Here is an 18,511-nt window from a genome sequence, read left to right as displayed (position 1 = left end):
GTTGGGCAGTTTCTCCCATTGTTCCCTGCAGATTCTCTCAAGCGCTGTCAGGTTGGATGGGGAGTGTCACTACACAGCTATTTGGCTGAGCCACTTAAGGACATTTGTCCGGAAGCCACTCATGCATTGTCTTGGCTGTGTGCTTAGGGTAATTGTCCTGTTGGAAGGTGAACCTTCGCCCCAGTCTGAGGTCCTGAGCACTCTGGAGCAGGTTTTCATCAACGATCACTCTGAAATTCGCTGCATTCATCTTTATCTCGATCCCGACTTGTCTCCCAGTCCCTTTTGGCAGGCTGTCATGTGTCATGTGCTTTTTACAGAGGAGTGGATTCAGTCTGGCCACTCTACCATAAAGGCCTGATTGGTAGAGTGCTGCAGAGATGGGTGTCCTTCTGGAAGGTTCTCCCATCTCCACAGCGGAACTCTAGAGCTCTGTCAAAGTAACCATCAAGTTCTTGGTCATCTCCCTGACCAAGGCCTTAATCCCCCAATTGCTCAGTTTGTCCGAGTGGCCAGCTCTAGGAAGAGTCTTGTTGGTTCCAAACGTATTCCATTTAAAATGATTGAGGCCACTTTCGTCAATGCTGGGAAAAAAAAATTGGTACCCTTCCCCAGATCTGTGCCTCAACACAATCCTGTCTCGGAGCTCTATGGACAATTCCTTCGACCTCATGGCTTTGTTTTTGCTCTGACTTGCACTGTCAACTGTGTGACATTATATAGACAGCTGTATTACTTCCCAAATCATGTCCATTCAATTCAATTTACCACAGGTGGACTCCAATCAAGTTGTAGAAACATCTCAAGGATAATCAATTGAAACAGGATGCACCTGAGCTCAATTTCAAGTCTCATAGCAAAGAGTCTGAATACTTATATAAATAAGGTGTTTCTGTTTTTTGTTTTTTATAAATATGCAAATATTTATAAAATCCTGTTTTCACTTTGTCATTATGGGGTATTATGTGCAGAATGCTTATGAAATTGTTTTATTTAATCCATTTTTAGAATAAAGTTGTATAGTAAAAAAAGGTGGAACAATTCAAAGGGTCTGAATACTTACCGAAGGCACTGTATGTTGAACAGGGATAGCAAGTGAAATGGCAGACTATATTTCACTGAGTCCATATTCCTGTCACAATCCACAAAGTTTAAGTTGAGAGTTAAAACATCTTTGGTAGCATGGTCCTTACTGTAAGAAAGACATGTCTAGCTTAATAAATGTTAAATACAAAATAAAAAATAAAAATAGAGAGGGCTAAGACAAAGTTAATCCCCACACAAACATGGCTCACAGAGAGGGCTAAGACAAAGTTAATCATCACACAAACATGGCTCACAGAGAGGGATAAGACAAAGTTAATCATCACACAAACATGGCTCACAGAGAGGGATAAGACAAAGTTAATCATCACACAAACATGGCTCACATAAAGGGATAAGACAAAGTAAATCATCACACAAACATGGCTCACAGAGAGGGCTAAGACAAAGTTAATCATCACACAAACATGGCTCACAGAGAGGGATAAGACAAAGTTAATCATCACACAAACATGGCTCACAGAGAGGGATAAGACAAAGTTAATCATCACACAAACATGGCTCACATAAAGGGATAAGACAAAGTTATTCATCACACAAACATGGCTCACATAAAGGGATAAGACAAAGTTAATCATCACACAAACATGGCTCACAGAGAGGGCTAAGACAAAGTTATTCCTCACACAAACATGGCTCACATAAAGGGATAAGACAAAGTTAATCGTCACACAAACATAGCTCACAGAGAGGGATAAGACAAAGTTAATCATCACACAAACATGGCTCACAGAGAGGGATAAGACACAGTTAATCATCGCATAAACATGCTCACATAAAGGGATAAGACAAAGTTAATCATCACACAAACATGGCTCACAGAGAGGGATAAGACAAAGTTAATCATCACACAAACATGGCTCACAGAGAGGGCTAAGACAAAGTTAATCATCACACAAACATGGCTCACAGAGAGGGATAAGACAAAGTTATTCCTCACACAAACTTGGCTCACATAAAGGGATAAGACAAAGTTAATCATCACACAAACATGGCTCACAGAGAGGGCTAAGACAAAGTTATTCCTCACACAAACATGGCTCACATAAAGGGATAAGACAAAGTTAATCATCACACAAACATGGCTCACAGAGAGGGCTAAGACAAAGTTAATCATCACACAAACATGGCTCACAGAGAGGGATAAGACAAAGTTAATCATCACACAAGCATGGCTCACAGAGAGGGATAAGACAAAGTTAATCATCACACAAACATGGCTCACAGAGAGGGATAAGACAAAGTTAATCATCACACAAACATGGCTCACAGAGAGGGATAAGACAAAGTTAATCATCACACAAACATGGCTCACAGAGAGGGATAAGACAAAGTTAATCATCACACAAACATGGCTCACAGACAGGGATAAGACAAAGTTAATCATCACACAAACATGGCTCACAGAGAGGGATAAGACAAAGTTAATCATCACACAAACATTGCTCTCAAAACTGCTTCTATTACATGTATTTATGTTATGAACTGCAGTATTATCAGCTTCTGGGGTAAATACACATTTCATAACTGCTCAAAATGTGCAAAATTCCATCGGCGTGTTGAGTTAAAATGAGATCCTTATTCTTGCTTGGAGTAACAGAGATCACCCAAAAGCATTGAACAGACACCTGCTGAAGCCGGAGACTTCCTCAGACACCTCAAACATTTACAACATCATGTATTCACAGCTTCCCATTGACAGCAGCATGCTAACTATCCCCGCGAGATTTATTTGACAGACTTTTTAAAATTGAGGGCATGCAGAGTTATATCACCCTCTATCCAAGAGCAGCACTTTCAAGAGCATGGAGCCTCACATCCAGAACAGTAATAAAATGAAGTAGGTCTACACTGGATAGCAAAAAGCTATAACGTATGGTGGCCTGGAGAGATAAAAAGCAAGGCAGTATATTATATTGCTGTGATGCTAAATAAACTGCATGGTTAAAACAATTCTGGTGCATCCAGCATATTTGAAGTTCCACAGCGTGTTCTGTCCAGGCCTACATGCGAGGCACGCACACGGCATTCTGTTGGTGTTGTCATGACTAAGAGTATTCCCGGGGAAGGAACCTCATGTTGTGAGGGTCGCAGGCAACCAACAATGTACCCTAAACATTATACCGTAGCATATGAAACGCAACTGTATGTTTGTGGCACAAAGTACAGATACTGATTATACAGATCAAGGACAACATTTTATTTACCAACTTTTTATTTACCTAATTACTAGTTTATACATGTTTTACTAATGTATGATCATTATGTTATTATTATATTATTACTCAATACAATATGTATGATTGCATTGTTCGTCTCACAATAATGTGGATTCAAGCCTTCTTAAACAGGTAAATAATCCAAATTACACGATGGACATCGAACTACTGCATCAGAGGAGAAGAAGTCCATTAATAGACTCCGATTGGTGTGTCATCTGTCTGACCTTGGTTTTGTATATATCTGGTCCACGTTATTGCCTGCAGAGAAACAGAGACCATCGCCAGACATCTGTTTAGAGCCTCACTGACGTCTCTGAGTTAAGACACAAATCTAGGCTCCCCTGAACACTTGGATTGACCTGATATGAAGGAAATTGATCAATCACCTATTGTTAGCCGACCAATTGAATTAATCCGGAGGGGATGTCAACGCACATTCAGAGATTGAGTTTAACACAGTCTATGAGTTTAACTCGTTTTATGTTTGCTTCGAGGCAGACAATACCAAGTCATTCAGGAGGACTCTTGCTGCTCCGGATGACCAGGTCCTTTCAGGGACGTGAAGAAAAACTCTCAAAAGAGTGAATAACCACAATGCCGCCAGCCCAGATCTGTGTACTGACCGGATGGCGGCCATCTTCTCAGACTTCTTCTAACTGTCCCCTCTCCCAGGCTGTTGTCCCCATCTGCTTTAAAGGAGACCACAATTGTCCCAGTGCCCAAGAAAAACAAGTTGACATGCCCAAATGACTATCTCCCCGTCGCACTCACCTCAGTCATCATGAAGTGATTCCAGAGGCTGGTCATGGCCCACATCAAGGCCAGTATACCAGGCACACTGGACCCACTCCACTTTGCCTACCGTTCAAACAGCTCCACTGAAGGTGATATTTCTATAGTTGTTCACACTGCCCTAACACATCTGAACAAGAGGAACACCTACAATGCCTTCGGAAAGTATTCAGACCCCTTGACATTTTCCACATTTTATTACATTACTGCCTTATTCTAAAATGTAATTAATATTTTTTTTTCTCACCAATCTACACACAATACCCCATATTGACAAAGCAAAAACAGTTTATTTTTGGCAATGTATAAAGAATTCAGACCCTTTACTCAATACTTTGTTGAAGCACCTTTTGGCAACAATTACAGCCTCAAGTCTTCTTGGGTATGAACATACAGCTGGCGGGTAATACACTCAACCAGCAGGACAGAACAGTAGTTCTAGTAAGCCACGGGGCGGGGGCCTATGCGTATATGTGAACAACGATATCTAAGAAAGTCTCAAGGTTTTGTTCGTCTGTGGTAGAGTATCTCATGATAAGCTGTAGACCACACTATCTAACTAGAGAGTTTTCATCTGTATTTTTTGTAGATGTCTACATACCACCACAGACCGATGCTGGCACTTAAACCACACTCAATGAGCTGTATACCGCCATAAGTAAACAGGAAAACGCTCATCAATAGGCGTCGCTCCTAGTGGCCGGGGACTACTCCACACACAGAGACACGTATAAAGCTCTCCCTCACCCTCCATTTGGCAAATCTGACCTCAATTATATCCTCCTGATTCCTGCTTACAAGCAAACATTTAAGCAGGAAGAACCAGTGACTCAGTCTATAAAACAGTGGTCAGATGAAGCAGATGCTAAGCTACAGGACTGTTTTGCTATCACAGACTGCAATATGTTCTGGGATTCTTCCGATGGCATTGAAGCGTGCACCACATCAGTCACTGGCTTTATCAATAAGTGCATCAAGGACATCGTCCCCACAGTGACTGTATGTACATACCCCAAATTAGATGCCATGGATTACAGGCAACATTCGCACTGAGATAAAGGGTACAGCTGCCGCTTTGAAGGAGCAGACTCTAACCCGGAAGCTTATAAGAAATACTGCTATGCCCTCCAACGAACCATCAAACAAACAAAGTGTCAAGACAGGACCAAGATCAAATCACACTACACCGGCTCCGATGCTTGTCGGACGTTGCAGGGCTGGCAAACTATTACAAACTACAAAGGGAAGCACAGCCGAGAGCTGCCCAGTGACACAAGCCGACCAGATGAGCTAAATAACTTCTATGCTCGATTTGAGGCTCTCCACAGCCGATGTGAGTAAGACCTTCCAACAGGTCAACAGCCGCAGAGCCAGACGGATTACCAGGACGTGTACTCCGAGCATGCGCTGATCAACTGGCAAGTTTCTTCACTGACATTGTCAACCTCTCCTTGTCTGAGTCTGTAATACCAACATGTTTCAAGCAGACCAACATAGTCCCTGTGCCCAAGAACACTAAGGTAACCTGCCTAAATGACTACCGACTCGTAGCACCCATGTCTGTAGCCATGAAATGCTTTGAAAGGCTGGTCATGGCTCACATCAACACCATTATCCTATAAACCCTAGACCCACTCCAATTTGCATACCGCACCAACAGATTCACAGATGATGCAATCTCTATTGCACTCCACACTGCCCTTTCACACATGGACAAAAGGCACACTTATGTGAAAATGCTGTTCATTGACTACAGCTCAGCATTCAACACTATAGTGCCCACAATGCTCATCACTAAGCTAAGGACCCTGGGACTAAATACCTCCCTCCTCAAATGGATCCTGGACTTCCTGATGGGCCGCCCCCAGTTTGTAAGGGTAGGCAACAACACATCCGCCAAGCTGATCCTCAACACGGGGGCCCCTCAGTCTCATCCTGTACTCACTGTTCACTGATGACTGCACGGCCAGGCACGACTCCAACACCATCATTAAGTTTGCTGATGACACAACAGTGGTAGGCCTGATCACCAACAACGATGAGACAGCCTATAGGGGGGAGGTCAGAGACCTGACCGTGTGGTACCAGGACAACAACCGCTCCCTCAAAGTGATCAAGAAAAAGGAGATGATTGTGGACTACAGGAAAAGGAGGACCAAGCACTCCCCCATTCTCATCGACGTGGCTGCAGTGGAGCAGGTTGAGAGCTTCAAGTTCCTTGGCGTCCACATCACCAACAAACTAACATGGTCCAAACACCAAGACAGTCGTGAAGAGGGCACAATAAAACAGGAGACTGAAAAGATTTGGGTCCTCAGATACTCAAAAGGTTTTACAACTGCACTATTTGTAGCATCCTGACAGGTTGCATCACTGCCTGGTATGAAAACTGCTCGGTCTCTGACCTCAAGGCACTACAGAGGGTAGTGCGTACAGTCCAGAACATCACAGGGGCAAAGCTGCCTGCCATCCAGGACCTCTACACCAGGCAGTGTCAGAGGAAGGCCCTAAAAGTTGTCAAAGACTCCAGCCACCCTAGTCATAGACTGCTCTCTCTGCTACCACACGGCAAGCGGTACCAGAGCTTCAAGTCTAGGTCCAAGAGGCTCCTAAATAGCTTTTACCCCCAAGCCATAAGACTCCTGAACATCTAGTCAAATGGCTACCCATACTATTTGCATTGCCCCTTGGCATTCAGGCCACAGAGTTCAATCTTGGTTTCATCAGACAAGATAATCTTGATTCTCATGGACTGAGGGTCTTTATGTGCCTTTTGGCAAACAAGCCGGCTGTCATTTGCCTTTTATTGAGGAGTGGCTTCCGTCTGGCCACTCTACCACAAAGGCCTGATTGGTGGAGTGCTGCAGAGATGGTTGTCTTGTCTTTCTGGAACGTTTTCCCATCTCCACGTTGGAACTCTAGAACTCTTTCCATCTTTCCATCGGGTTCTTGGTCACTTCCCTGACCAAGGTCGTTGTCCGAATAAATCGAAATTCCAAATAATTTCCAATCAATTGAATTTAACACAGGTGGACTCCAGAAACATCTCAAGGATGATCAGTGGAAAGGATCTGAATACTTATTTAAATAAGGTGTTCTGTTTTTTATATACAAACATATAAAACAGTTTTCACTTTGTCATTATGGGGTATTATGTGCAGACTGCTGATGAAATTGTTTTATTTACTTGTTCCTTCAGAGCCCTACACTTTGCTACTGGATGAGAGAGAGAGAGAGAGAGAGAGAGAGAGAGAGAGAGAGAGAGAGAGCACATGAGAGCACATGAGAGAGAGAGAGAGAGAGAGCACATGAGAGAGAGAGAGAGAGAGAGAGAGAGAGAGAGAGAGAGAGAGAGAGAGAGAGAGAGCACATGAGAGAGAGCACATGAGAGGGAGAGCGAGCACATGAGAGAGAGAGCACATGAGAGAGAGAGAGAGAGAGAGAGAGCACATGAGAGAGTGCGAGCCCTCAACCCAGTCTCTCAGAGCGTTCACAGTCAGTCCACTGATACACCTATCAGATCACAACAAAATCAGAGTATAAAGTACTTGAACAGAGCAATACTGAATCAAGAAGCATGAAGCCAAAGGGAATACACAATATTAAGAAATGCTATAGACTGAAGGAAAGTGAAAACCTACAAAAAACAATTAGTCAATGACAAATTCAATCCCTTTTAGACAACATCCTGGAGAAAACATTTCACTGTAATAGTGAAGGTTTAAACTTGGCAGTAGAAAACCTAAACAGTATATTTGACCTTTCAGCTTCCCTATCAAATCTAAAAACAATGACAAGTGGTATGATGAAGAATGCAAAAAACCTAAGAAATAAATTGAGAAACCTATCCAACCAAAAACATAGAGACCAAGAAAACATGTGGTGATTCACTATGGTGATTCACTAAAACAATACAAAAATACACTACGGAAAAAGAAGGAGCAGCATGTCAGAAATCTACTCATAGAATCTAACCCTTTCTGGGAAAATGTGAACACACTAAACAAACAACAACATGAACAGTCATCTATCCAAAAGGAGATCTATAGGTAAACCACTTCTCTAATCTTTTTGTCTCTTTAACACAACAGCAAAAACAAATACAGATACATGATCAATTACAAATCTTAGAATCAGCTATTAAAGACTACCAGAACCCACAGGATTTTCCCATTACAAACCCTCCAACCCCAAAAGACCTGTGATGTTGATGGTATCCTAAATGAAATAATAAAATATACAGATCACAAATTCCAATTGGCTAAACTTAAACTCTTAAACATCATCCTCAGCTCTGGCATCTTCCCCAATATTTGGAACCAAGGGCTGATCACCCCAATTCAGAAAAATTGAAAAAGCTTTACCCCAATAACTACCATGGGATATGCGTCAACAGCAACCTTGGGAAAATACTCTGCATTATCATTAACAGCAGACTCGTACATTTCCTCAATAAAAACAATGTACTGAGCAAATGTCAAATTGGATTTTTACCAAATGACCATATGACAGACCACGTATCCACCCTGAACACCATAATTGACAAACAAACAAACTAAAACAAAGACAAAGTCTTGTCATGCTTTGTAGATTTCAAAACAGCCTTTGACTCAATTTAGCGTGAGGGCTATACAAATTGATGGAAAGCGGTTTTGGGGGAAAAATATACGACATTATAAAATTCATGTACACTATTTAACAAAAATTAAAACACACATTTCTTTACACAGGGCTGTGGGGTGAGACATGGGATGCAACTTGAGCCCCATCGTCTTCAAATATCATCAACAAATTTGGCGAGGACACGAGAACAGTCTGCAGCACCATGCCTCACCCTACTAGAATCGTAAAATGTCTACTGTTTGCTGATGATCTGGTGCTTCTGTCCCCAACCAAGGAGGGCCTACAGAAACACATAGATTCTGCACAGCTTCTGTCAGACCTGGACCCTGACAGACCTGGACCCTGAAAGACCTGGACCCTGACAGACCTGGACCCTGACAGACCTGGACCCTGACAGACCTAGGCCCTGACAGACCTGGGCCTTGACAGACCTGGGCCCTGACAGACCTGGTCCCTGACAGACCAAGGCCCTGATAGACCTGGTCCCTGACAGACCAGGGCCCTGACAGACCTGGGCCCTGACAGACCTGGGCCCTGACCTGGGCCCTGAGAGACCTGGTCCCTGACAGCCCTGGGCCCTGACAGACCTGGGCCCTGACAGACCTGGACCCTGCCAGACCTGGGCCCTGCCAGACCTGGTCCCTGACAGACCTAGGCCCTGATAGACCTGGTCCCTGACAGAACTGTGCTCTGACAGACCTGGGCCCTGACAGACCTGGTCCCTGACAAACCAGGGCCCTGACAGACCTGGGCCCTGACAGACCTAGGCCCTGATAGACCTGGTCCCTGACAGACCTAGGCCCTGATATACCTGGTTCCTGACAGAACTGGGCCCTGACAGACCTGGGCCCTGACAGACCTGGTCCCTGACAGACCAGGGCCCTGACAGACCTGGGCCCTGACAGACCTAGGCCCTGACAGACCTAGGCCCTGACAGACCTGGGCCTTGACAGACCTGGGCCCTGACAGACCTGGGCCCTGACAGACCTGATCCCTGACAGACCTGGTCCCTGACAGACCAAGGCCCTGATAGACCTGGTCCCTGACAGACCAGGGCGCTGACAGACCTGGGCCCTGACAGACCTGGGCCCTGACCTGGGCCCTGAGAGACCTGGTCCCTGACAGCCCTGGGCCCTGACAGACCTGGGCCCTGACAGACCTGGACCCTGCCAGACCTGGGCCCTGCCAGACCTGGTCCCTGACAGACCTAGGCCCTGATAGACCTGGTCCCTGACAGAACTGGGCTCTGACAGACCTGGGCCCTGACAGACCTGGTCCCTGACAAACCAGGGCCCTGACAGACCTGGGCCCTGACAGACCTAGGCCCTGATAGACCTGGTCCCTGACAGACCTAGGCCCTGATAGACCTGGGCCCTGACAGACCTGGGCCCTGACAGACCTGGGCCCTGACAGACCTGGTCCCTGACAGACCAGGGCCCTGACAGACCTGGGCCCTGACAGACCTGGGCTCTGTCAGTAAATCTCAATCACAAATACAAATTCCTTCTAGACACCGTTGCCCTAGACCACACAAAAAAACTAATCCTATCTTGGCCTAAACATCAGCACCACAGGTAACTTCCACAAAGTTGTAAATGATCTGAGATTAAAGGCAAGAAGGGCCTTTTACGCTGGCAAAAAATACTTGAATCAGTTATAGAACCCAAATCGTGAATTCTTAGCAACCAAGAATTCACAGTATGGAACAAACACCAAATTGAGACTCTGCATGCAGAATTCTGCAAAAACATCCTCGGTGTACAACGTAAAACACCAAACAATGTATGCAGAGCAAAATTAAGCCGATACCCGTTAATTATCAAAATCCAGAATAGATACAACAAATTATACACCCACCTAAAATGAAGTGGTCTTTGACTATGTACAGATGTAACAGGAAAGAGTCCGTCCCCTCGCCTGACCCCGGCTCGATCCAGGGACACATCAACAACAGTCACCCACAAAGCATCGTTACCCATCGCGCCACAAAATCCCCGGCCCTTGCTGAGCAAGGGGAACGAACAACTTCTTCAGTTCTCAGAGCGAGTGACGTCACAGAATGAAACGCTATTAGCGCGCACCACCGCTAACTAGCTAGCCATTTCACATCGGTTAGACAGACTCAGTGACCATAGCCTTGCTATTGATTGAGAAAGACCGCCAAAAGCAGACCTGGCCCCCCAAAGAACAGCAGGCTATGCGCACACTGCCCACAAAATGAGGTGGAAACTGAGCTGCACTTCCTAACCTCCTGCCAAATGTTTGACCATATTAGAGACACACATTTCCCTCAGATTACACAGATCCACAAAGAATTCAAAAACAAATCCAATTTGTTTGCAAATTTGTTAACTATTTGCACAATGTTATTACACTTTACATAGTCATAATGACATTTGAAATGTGTCTATTCCTTTTATACTTTTAAGTGTGATTTTTACTGTTTATTTTTAATTGTTTATTTAACTTTTGTTTACTGTCACTTGCTTTGGCAATTTTAAGTTTTCTATGACAGAGAGAGAGGAAACAGAGAAAGAAAGATAGATATTGGTGGTGTCTGTTTTATGGCAAGGACAAAACGTTACTGTTCAACTCAGCCAGTGTGTGCTTGTCATATCAATGGTCGACATCTTTGTAAACAACTTGGTATTTTCCATTACCGAGGCTCTGCGTTTAGTGACACAGCAAAACACAAGGTCAGTGCCCAGAGAGAGAGCGAAAGAGAGAGAGAGAGAGAAAGTGAGAGAGAAATAATCTGACCCCAATTGAACTGGTCGGTCACTGCTCTGAAAACATGGAGAGAGAACTAATTTGAGACCAACTGAACCAGTCAGTCACCACTCTGAAAACACAGAGACAGAACACATCTAAGCCCAATAAACAGGTCTGTCACCTCTCTGAAAACACAGGTAGATAACTCATCTGAGCCCAATTGAACCGGTCAGTCACCTCTCTGAAAACAAAGGTAGATAACTCATCTGAGCCCAATAAACAGGTCAGTCACCTCTCTGAAAACACAGGGAGATTACTCATCTGAGCCCAATAAACAGGTCAGTCACCTCTCTGAAAACACAGGGAGATTACTCATCTGAGCCCAATTGAACCGGTCAGTCACCTCTCTGAAAACACAGGGAGATTACTCATCTGAGCCCAATAAACAGGTCAGTCACCTCTCTGAAAACACAGGGAGATTACTCATCTGAGCCCAATAAACAGGTCAGTCACCTCTCTGAAAACACAGGGAGATTACTCATCTGAGCCCAATAAACAGGTCAGTCACCTCTCTGAAAACACAGGGAGATTACTCATCTGAGCCCAATAAACAGGTCAGTCACCTCTCTGAAAACACAGGGAGATTACTCATCTGAGCCCAATAAACAGGTCAGTCACCTCTCTGAAAACACAGGGAGATTACTCATCTGAGCCCAATAAACAGGTCAGTCACCTCTCTGAAAACACAGGGAGATTACTCATCTGAGCCCAATAAACAGGTCAGTCACCTCTCTGAAAACACAGGGAGATTACTCATCTGAGCCCAATAAACAGGTCAGTCACCTCTCTGAAAACACAGGGAGATTACTCATCTGAGCCCAATAAACAGGTCAGTCACCTCTCTGAAAACACAGGGAGATTACTCATCTGAGCCCAATAAACAGGTCAGTCACCTCTCTGAAAACACAGGGAGATTACTCATCTGAGCCCAATAAACAGGTCAGTCACCTCTCTGAAAACACAGGGAGATTACTCATCTGAGCCCAATAAACAGGTCAGTCACCTCTCTGAAAACACAGGGAGATTACTCATCTGAGCCCAATAAACAGGTCAGTCACCTCTCTGAAAACACAGGGAGATTACTCATCTGAGCCCAATAAACAGGTCAGTCACCTCTCTGAAAACACAGGGAGATTACTCATCTGAGCCCAATAAACAGGTCAGTCACCTCTCTGAAAACACAGGGAGATTACTCATCTGAGCCCAATAAACAGGTCAGTCACCTCTCTGAAAACACAGGGAGATTACTCATCTGAGCCCAATAAACAGGTCAGTCACCTCTCTGAAAACACAGGGAGATTACTCATCTGAGCCCAATAAACAGGTCAGTAACATCTCTGAAAACACAGGGAGATTACTCATCTGACCCCTATTGAACCGGTCAGTCACCTCTCTGAAAACACAGGGAGATTACTCATCTGAGCCCAATAAACAGGTCAGTCACCTCTCTGAAAACACAGGGAGATTACTCATCTGAGCCCAATTGAACCGGTCAGTCACCTCTCTGAAAACACAGGTAGATTACTCATCTGAGCCCAATAAACAGGTCAGTAACCTCTCTGAAAACACAGGGAGATTACTCATCTGAGCCCAATAAACAGGTCAGTAACATCTCTGAAAACACAGGGAGATTACTCATCTGAGCCCAATAAACAGGTCAGTCACCTCTCTGAAAACACAGGGAGATTACTCATCTGAGCCCAATAAACAGGTCAGTAACCTCTCTGAAAACACAGGGAGATTACTCATCTGAGCCCAATAAACAGGTCAGTCACCTCTCTGAAAACACAGGTAGATAACTCATCTGACCCCAATTGAACCGGTCAGTCACCACTCTGACAAGACAGACAGGATGCTCAAATGAATACAAGACTGTTTATCAAAGCTTCAAAAGGCATACCTGGGTTCAAATAGTGCTTGTTTTCATTTAAAATATTTCAGCTGAGCTTGACTGAGCTTGGCCTGGAGTAGTAGAACAAGTGGTCCCTAAACAGAAAACTCCAAATACATCTGGGTCTCCAGCTAGGGTTACAGAATTTTTATTTATTTAACCAGGTAGAAAAGTTGAGAACAAGTTCTCATTTACAATTGCGACCTGGCCAAGGTTAAGCAAAGCAGTTCGACACATACAACAACACAGGGTTACACATGGAGTAAAACAAACATACAGTCAATAATACAGTAGAAAAAAATAAGTATTTTTACAATGTGAGCAAGTGAGGTGAGATAAGGGAGATAAAGGCAAAAAAAAAGGCCATGGTGGCAAAGTAAATACAATATAGCAAGTAAAACACTGGAATGGTAGATTTGCAGTGGAAGAATGTGCAAGGTAGAGATAGAAATAATGGGGTGCAAAGGAGCAAAATAAATAAATAAATAAATACAGTAGGGGGAGAGGTAGTTATTTGGGCTAAATTAGTGATGGGCTATGTACAGGTGTACACGTGCAGTGATCTGTGAGCTGCTCTGACAGCTGGTGCTTAAAGCTAGAGAGGGAGATAAGTGTTTCCAGTTTCAGAGATTTTTGTAGTTCGTTCCAGTCATTGGTAGCAGAGAACTGGATGGAAAGGAAGAATTGGTTTTGGGGGTGACCAGAGAGATATACCTGCTGGAGCGCATGCTACAGGTGGGCGCTGCTATGGTGACCAGCGAGCTGAGATAAGGGTGGACTTTACCTAGCAGGGTATTGTAGATGACCTGGAGCCAGTGGGTTTGGCAATGAGTATGAAGCGAGGGCCAGCCAACGAGAGCGTACAGGTCACAGTGGTGGGTAGTATATGGGGCGGTGGTGACAAAACGGATGGCACTGTGATAGACTGTGATAGATTTACTGAGTAGGGTATTGGAGGCTATTTTGTAAATTACATCGCCGAAGTCGAGGATCGGTAGGATGGTCAGTTTTACAATGTTATGTTTGGCAGCATGAGTGAAGGATGCTCTGTTGCGAAATAGGAAGCCAATTCTAGATTAAACTTTGGATTGGAGATGTTTGATGTGAGTCTGGAAGGTGAGTTTACAGTCTAACCAGACACCTAGGTGTTTGTAGTCCACATATTCTAACTCAGAACTGTCCAGAGTAGTAATGTTGGACAGGCGGGCAGCTGCAGGCAGCGATCGGTTGAAGAGCATGCATTACGTTTTACTTGTATTTAAGAGCAATTGGAAGCCACAGAAGGAGAGTTGTATGGCATTGAAGCTCGTCTGGAGGATTGTTAACACAGTGTCAACGGAAGGGCCAGAAGTATACAGAATGGTGTCGTCTGCGTAGAGGTGGATCAGAGACTCCCAGCAGCAAGAGCGACATCATTGATGTATACAGAGAAGAGAGTCAGTCCAAGAATTGAACCCTGTGGCACCCCCATAGAGACTGCCAGAGGCACGGACAACAGGCCCTCCGATTTGACACACTGAACTCTACCAGAGAAGTAGTTGGTGAACCAGGCGAGGCAGTCATTTGAGAAACCAAGGCTGTTGAGTCTGCCGATGAGCATGTGATGATTGAGTTTGTTATCGATGGCGGTTAAGATATCGTTTAGGACCTTGAGGTGGCTGAGGTGCACCTATGACCAGCTCTAAAACCAGATTGTATAGCGGAGAAGGTATGGTGGGATTCGAAATGGTCAGAAATCTGTTTGTTGACTTGGCTTTCGAAGACCTTAGAAAGGCATGGTAGTATAGATATAGGTCTGTGTCAGGTTGGGCCAAGAGTTTCCACCCTTTGAAGAGGGGCATGACCGCAGCTGCTTTCCAATCTTTGGGAATCTCAGACGACACGAAAGAGAGGTTGAACAGGCTAGTAACAGGGGTGGCAACAATTTTGGCAGATCATTTTAGAAAGAAAGGGTCCAGATTGTCTAGCCCGGCTGATTTGTAGGGGTCCAGATTTTGCAGCTCTTTCACAACATCAGCTGATGAATTTGGGAGAAGGAGAAATGGGGAAGGCTTGGGCTAGTTGTTCTGGGGGGGTGCAGTGTTGTTGACCGGGGTAGGGGTATCCAGGTGGAAAGCATGGCCAGCCATAGAAAAATGCTTATTGAAATTCTCAATTATAGTGGATTTATCGGTGGTGACAGTGTTTCCTATCTTCAGTTCAGTGGCCAGCTGGGAGGAGGTGTTCTTATTCTCCATGGACTTTACAGTGTCCCAGACATTTTTTGAGTTTGTGTTGCAGGAAGCAAATTTCTGGTTGAAAAAGCTAGCCTTGGCTTGTCTAACTGCCTGTGTATATTGGTTTCTAGTTTCCCTGAAAAGTTGCATATCACGGGGGCTGTTCGATGCTAATGCAGAACGCCATAGGATGTTTTTGTGTTGGTTAAGGGCAGTCAGGTCTGGAGAGAACCAAGGGCTATATCTGTTCCTGGTTCTAAATTTCTTGAATGGGGCATGCTTATTTAAGATGGTGAGGAAGGCCTTTAAAAAAAATCAAGCATCCTCTACTGACGGGATGAGATCAATATCCTTCCAGGATACCCCGGCCAGGTCGATTTGAAAGGCCTGCTCGCTGAAGTGTTTCAGGGAGCGTTTGACAGTGATGAGTGAAGGATGTTTGACCGCTGAACCATTACGGATGCAGGCAATGAGGCAGTGATCGCTGAGATCTTGGTTGAAAACAGCAGAGGTGTATGTAGAGGGCAAGTTGGTTAGGATGATATCTATGAGGGTGCCCGTGTTTACAGCTTTGTAGTGGTACCTGGTAGGTTCATTGATAATTTTTGTGAGATTGAGGGCATCAAGCTTAGATTGTAGGATGGCTGGGGTGTTAAGCATGTTCCAGTTTAGGTCAATTGGCAACACGAGCTCTGAAGATAGATGGGGGGAAATCAGTTCACATATGGTGTCCAGAGCACAGCTGGGGGCATGTTTTTAGAGAGGTGGATTTTTAAAAGTAGAAGTTCAAATTGTTTGGGTACAGACCTGGATAGTAGGACATAACTCTACAGGCTATCTTTGAGGTAGATTACAACACTGCCCCCTTTGGCCTTTCTATCTTGTCTGAAAATGTTGTAGTTAGGGATGAAGATTTCTGAATTTTTGGTGGTCTTCAGGATTCAGACATGGCTAGAACATCCGGGTTGGCAGAGTGTGCTAAAGCAGTGAATAAAACAAGCTTAGGGAGGAGGCTTCTAATGCTACATGAAACCAAGGCTATTACGGTTACAGAAATCATCAAAAGAGAGCACCTTTTGAATAGGAGTGGAGCTACGGACTGCAGGGCCTGGATTCACCTCTACATCACCAGAGGAACAGAGGAGGAGTAGCATAAGGGTACGGCTAAAAGCTATGAGAATTTGTTGTCTAGAACGTTCGGAACAGAGAGGAAAAGGAGGTTTCTGGGGGCAATAAAATAGCTTCAAGGTATAATGTACAGACAAATGTATGGTAGGATGTGAATACAGTGGAGGTAAACCTAGGTATTGAGTGATGATGAGAGAGATAGTAGATTATAGTGACCCAAGACAAATAGTCCGATAGACCTACTCAGATAGGTCGATAAGCAGCCGATAAGACAGCTAACGATTAGCTGGCCGCAGATGGGCGTTCAGGTAACGTCGCAACGGAGGGGCCAGTTGGATAACGTCGGTAGTCCATTCGTGAAGGCTCGGTGGGGCTCTGCATCGGCAGTAAAACGGGTCCGGATAGGTGATTGTAGCCCAGTAGTGGCTGATGGAACTCTTCAGCTGGCTAGCTCCGGAATAATTTATGTTTGCTCCGAGATAGACGTAAGCCAATAGTCACAGGGATAGGAGCTGGTTAGCTGCGAGATCCAGGTGTAAATGTCCAGAGCTTGCGGTTGAAATCCGGGGATATGGAGAGAAAAATAGGTCCGGTATGTTCTGGTCTGAATCGCGTTGTACAAAACTGCTGATAGCTTTTCGAGCTAAAGGATATCTGATGACCACAAACCGTGGTTAGCTGAATACTAACGTTTGCCAGTAAACTGGCTAGCTTCTGGCTAGCTTCTGGCTAGCTTCTGGTTAGCTTCTGGCTAGCTCCTGGTTAGCTTCTGGCTAGCTTCTGGTTAGCTTCTGGCTAGCTTCTGGCTAGCTTCTGGTGAGGCGGGTTGCAGGAGAGTGTTGTGAAGTTGAGTTTTTGTAAAAGAAAATATATAAGAGATATGCGAAGAAAGATGCAAATATATATATACACCGGACACCACAAGACGAGGACAAAGGAATTCTGACTGCTATGCTATCTTGGTATATATTTTTAGAATGCTGAAAGTATTTAAAAGAAAAGGTATCCTATTTGAACCCATGTCTGTATCATTATGAAATGGTATGCTATTTGAACTCAGGTCTCTAGCATTATGAAAAGGTATGGAATATGAACCCAGGTCTTTAGCATTATGAAATGGCATGCTATTTTAACCCTGGTATGGAGCATTATGAAAATGTGTGCAATTTGAACCCAGATCTGTAGCATTATGAAAATATATGCTATTTGAACCCTGGTATGTAGCATTATGATAAGGTATGCAATTTGAACCCTGGTATGTAGCATTATGAAAAGGTATGCTATTTAAACCCTGGTATGTAGCATTATGAAAAGGTATGCTATTTGAACCCTGGTATGTAGCATTATGAAAAGGCATGCTATTTGAACCCTGGTATGTAGCATTATGAAAAGGTATGCTATTTGAGCCCTTGTATGTAGCAATATGAAAAGGTATGCTATTTGAACCCTGGTATGTAGCATTATGAAAAGGTATGCTATTTGAACCCTGGTATGTAGCATTATGAAAAGGCATGCTATTTGAACCCTGGTATGTAGCATTATGAAAAGGTATGCTATTTGAACCCAGATCTGTAGCATTATGAAAAGGTATGCTATTTGAACCCTGGTATGTAGCATTATGAAAAGGCATGCTATTTGAACCCTGGTATGTAGCATTATGAAAATGTATGCTAATTGATCCCTGGTATGTAGCATTATGAAAAGGTATGCTATTTGAACCCTGGTATGTAGCATTATGAAAAGGTATGCTATTTGAACCCTGG

At 44.2% G+C, this 18,511-nt stretch overlaps 1 protein-coding gene across 2 annotated transcripts in view; it reads right to left on the bottom strand.

Moving 5' to 3' along the window:
- The window catches only part of grm7 (glutamate metabotropic receptor 7), a 443,553-nt gene that overhangs the window by 196,934 nt on the left and 228,108 nt on the right, over positions 1 to 18,511 (bottom strand). The gene's annotated exons all lie outside the window — the stretch shown is intronic.

Source organism: Oncorhynchus masou, chromosome 6 (assembly GCF_036934945.1).
Source record: "Oncorhynchus masou masou isolate Uvic2021 chromosome 6, UVic_Omas_1.1, whole genome shotgun sequence".
NCBI lineage: Eukaryota > Metazoa > Chordata > Actinopteri > Salmoniformes > Salmonidae > Oncorhynchus > Oncorhynchus masou.
Note: the sequence above shows the minus strand (reverse complement) of the source record. Positions and strands in the feature narration are given on the sequence as shown.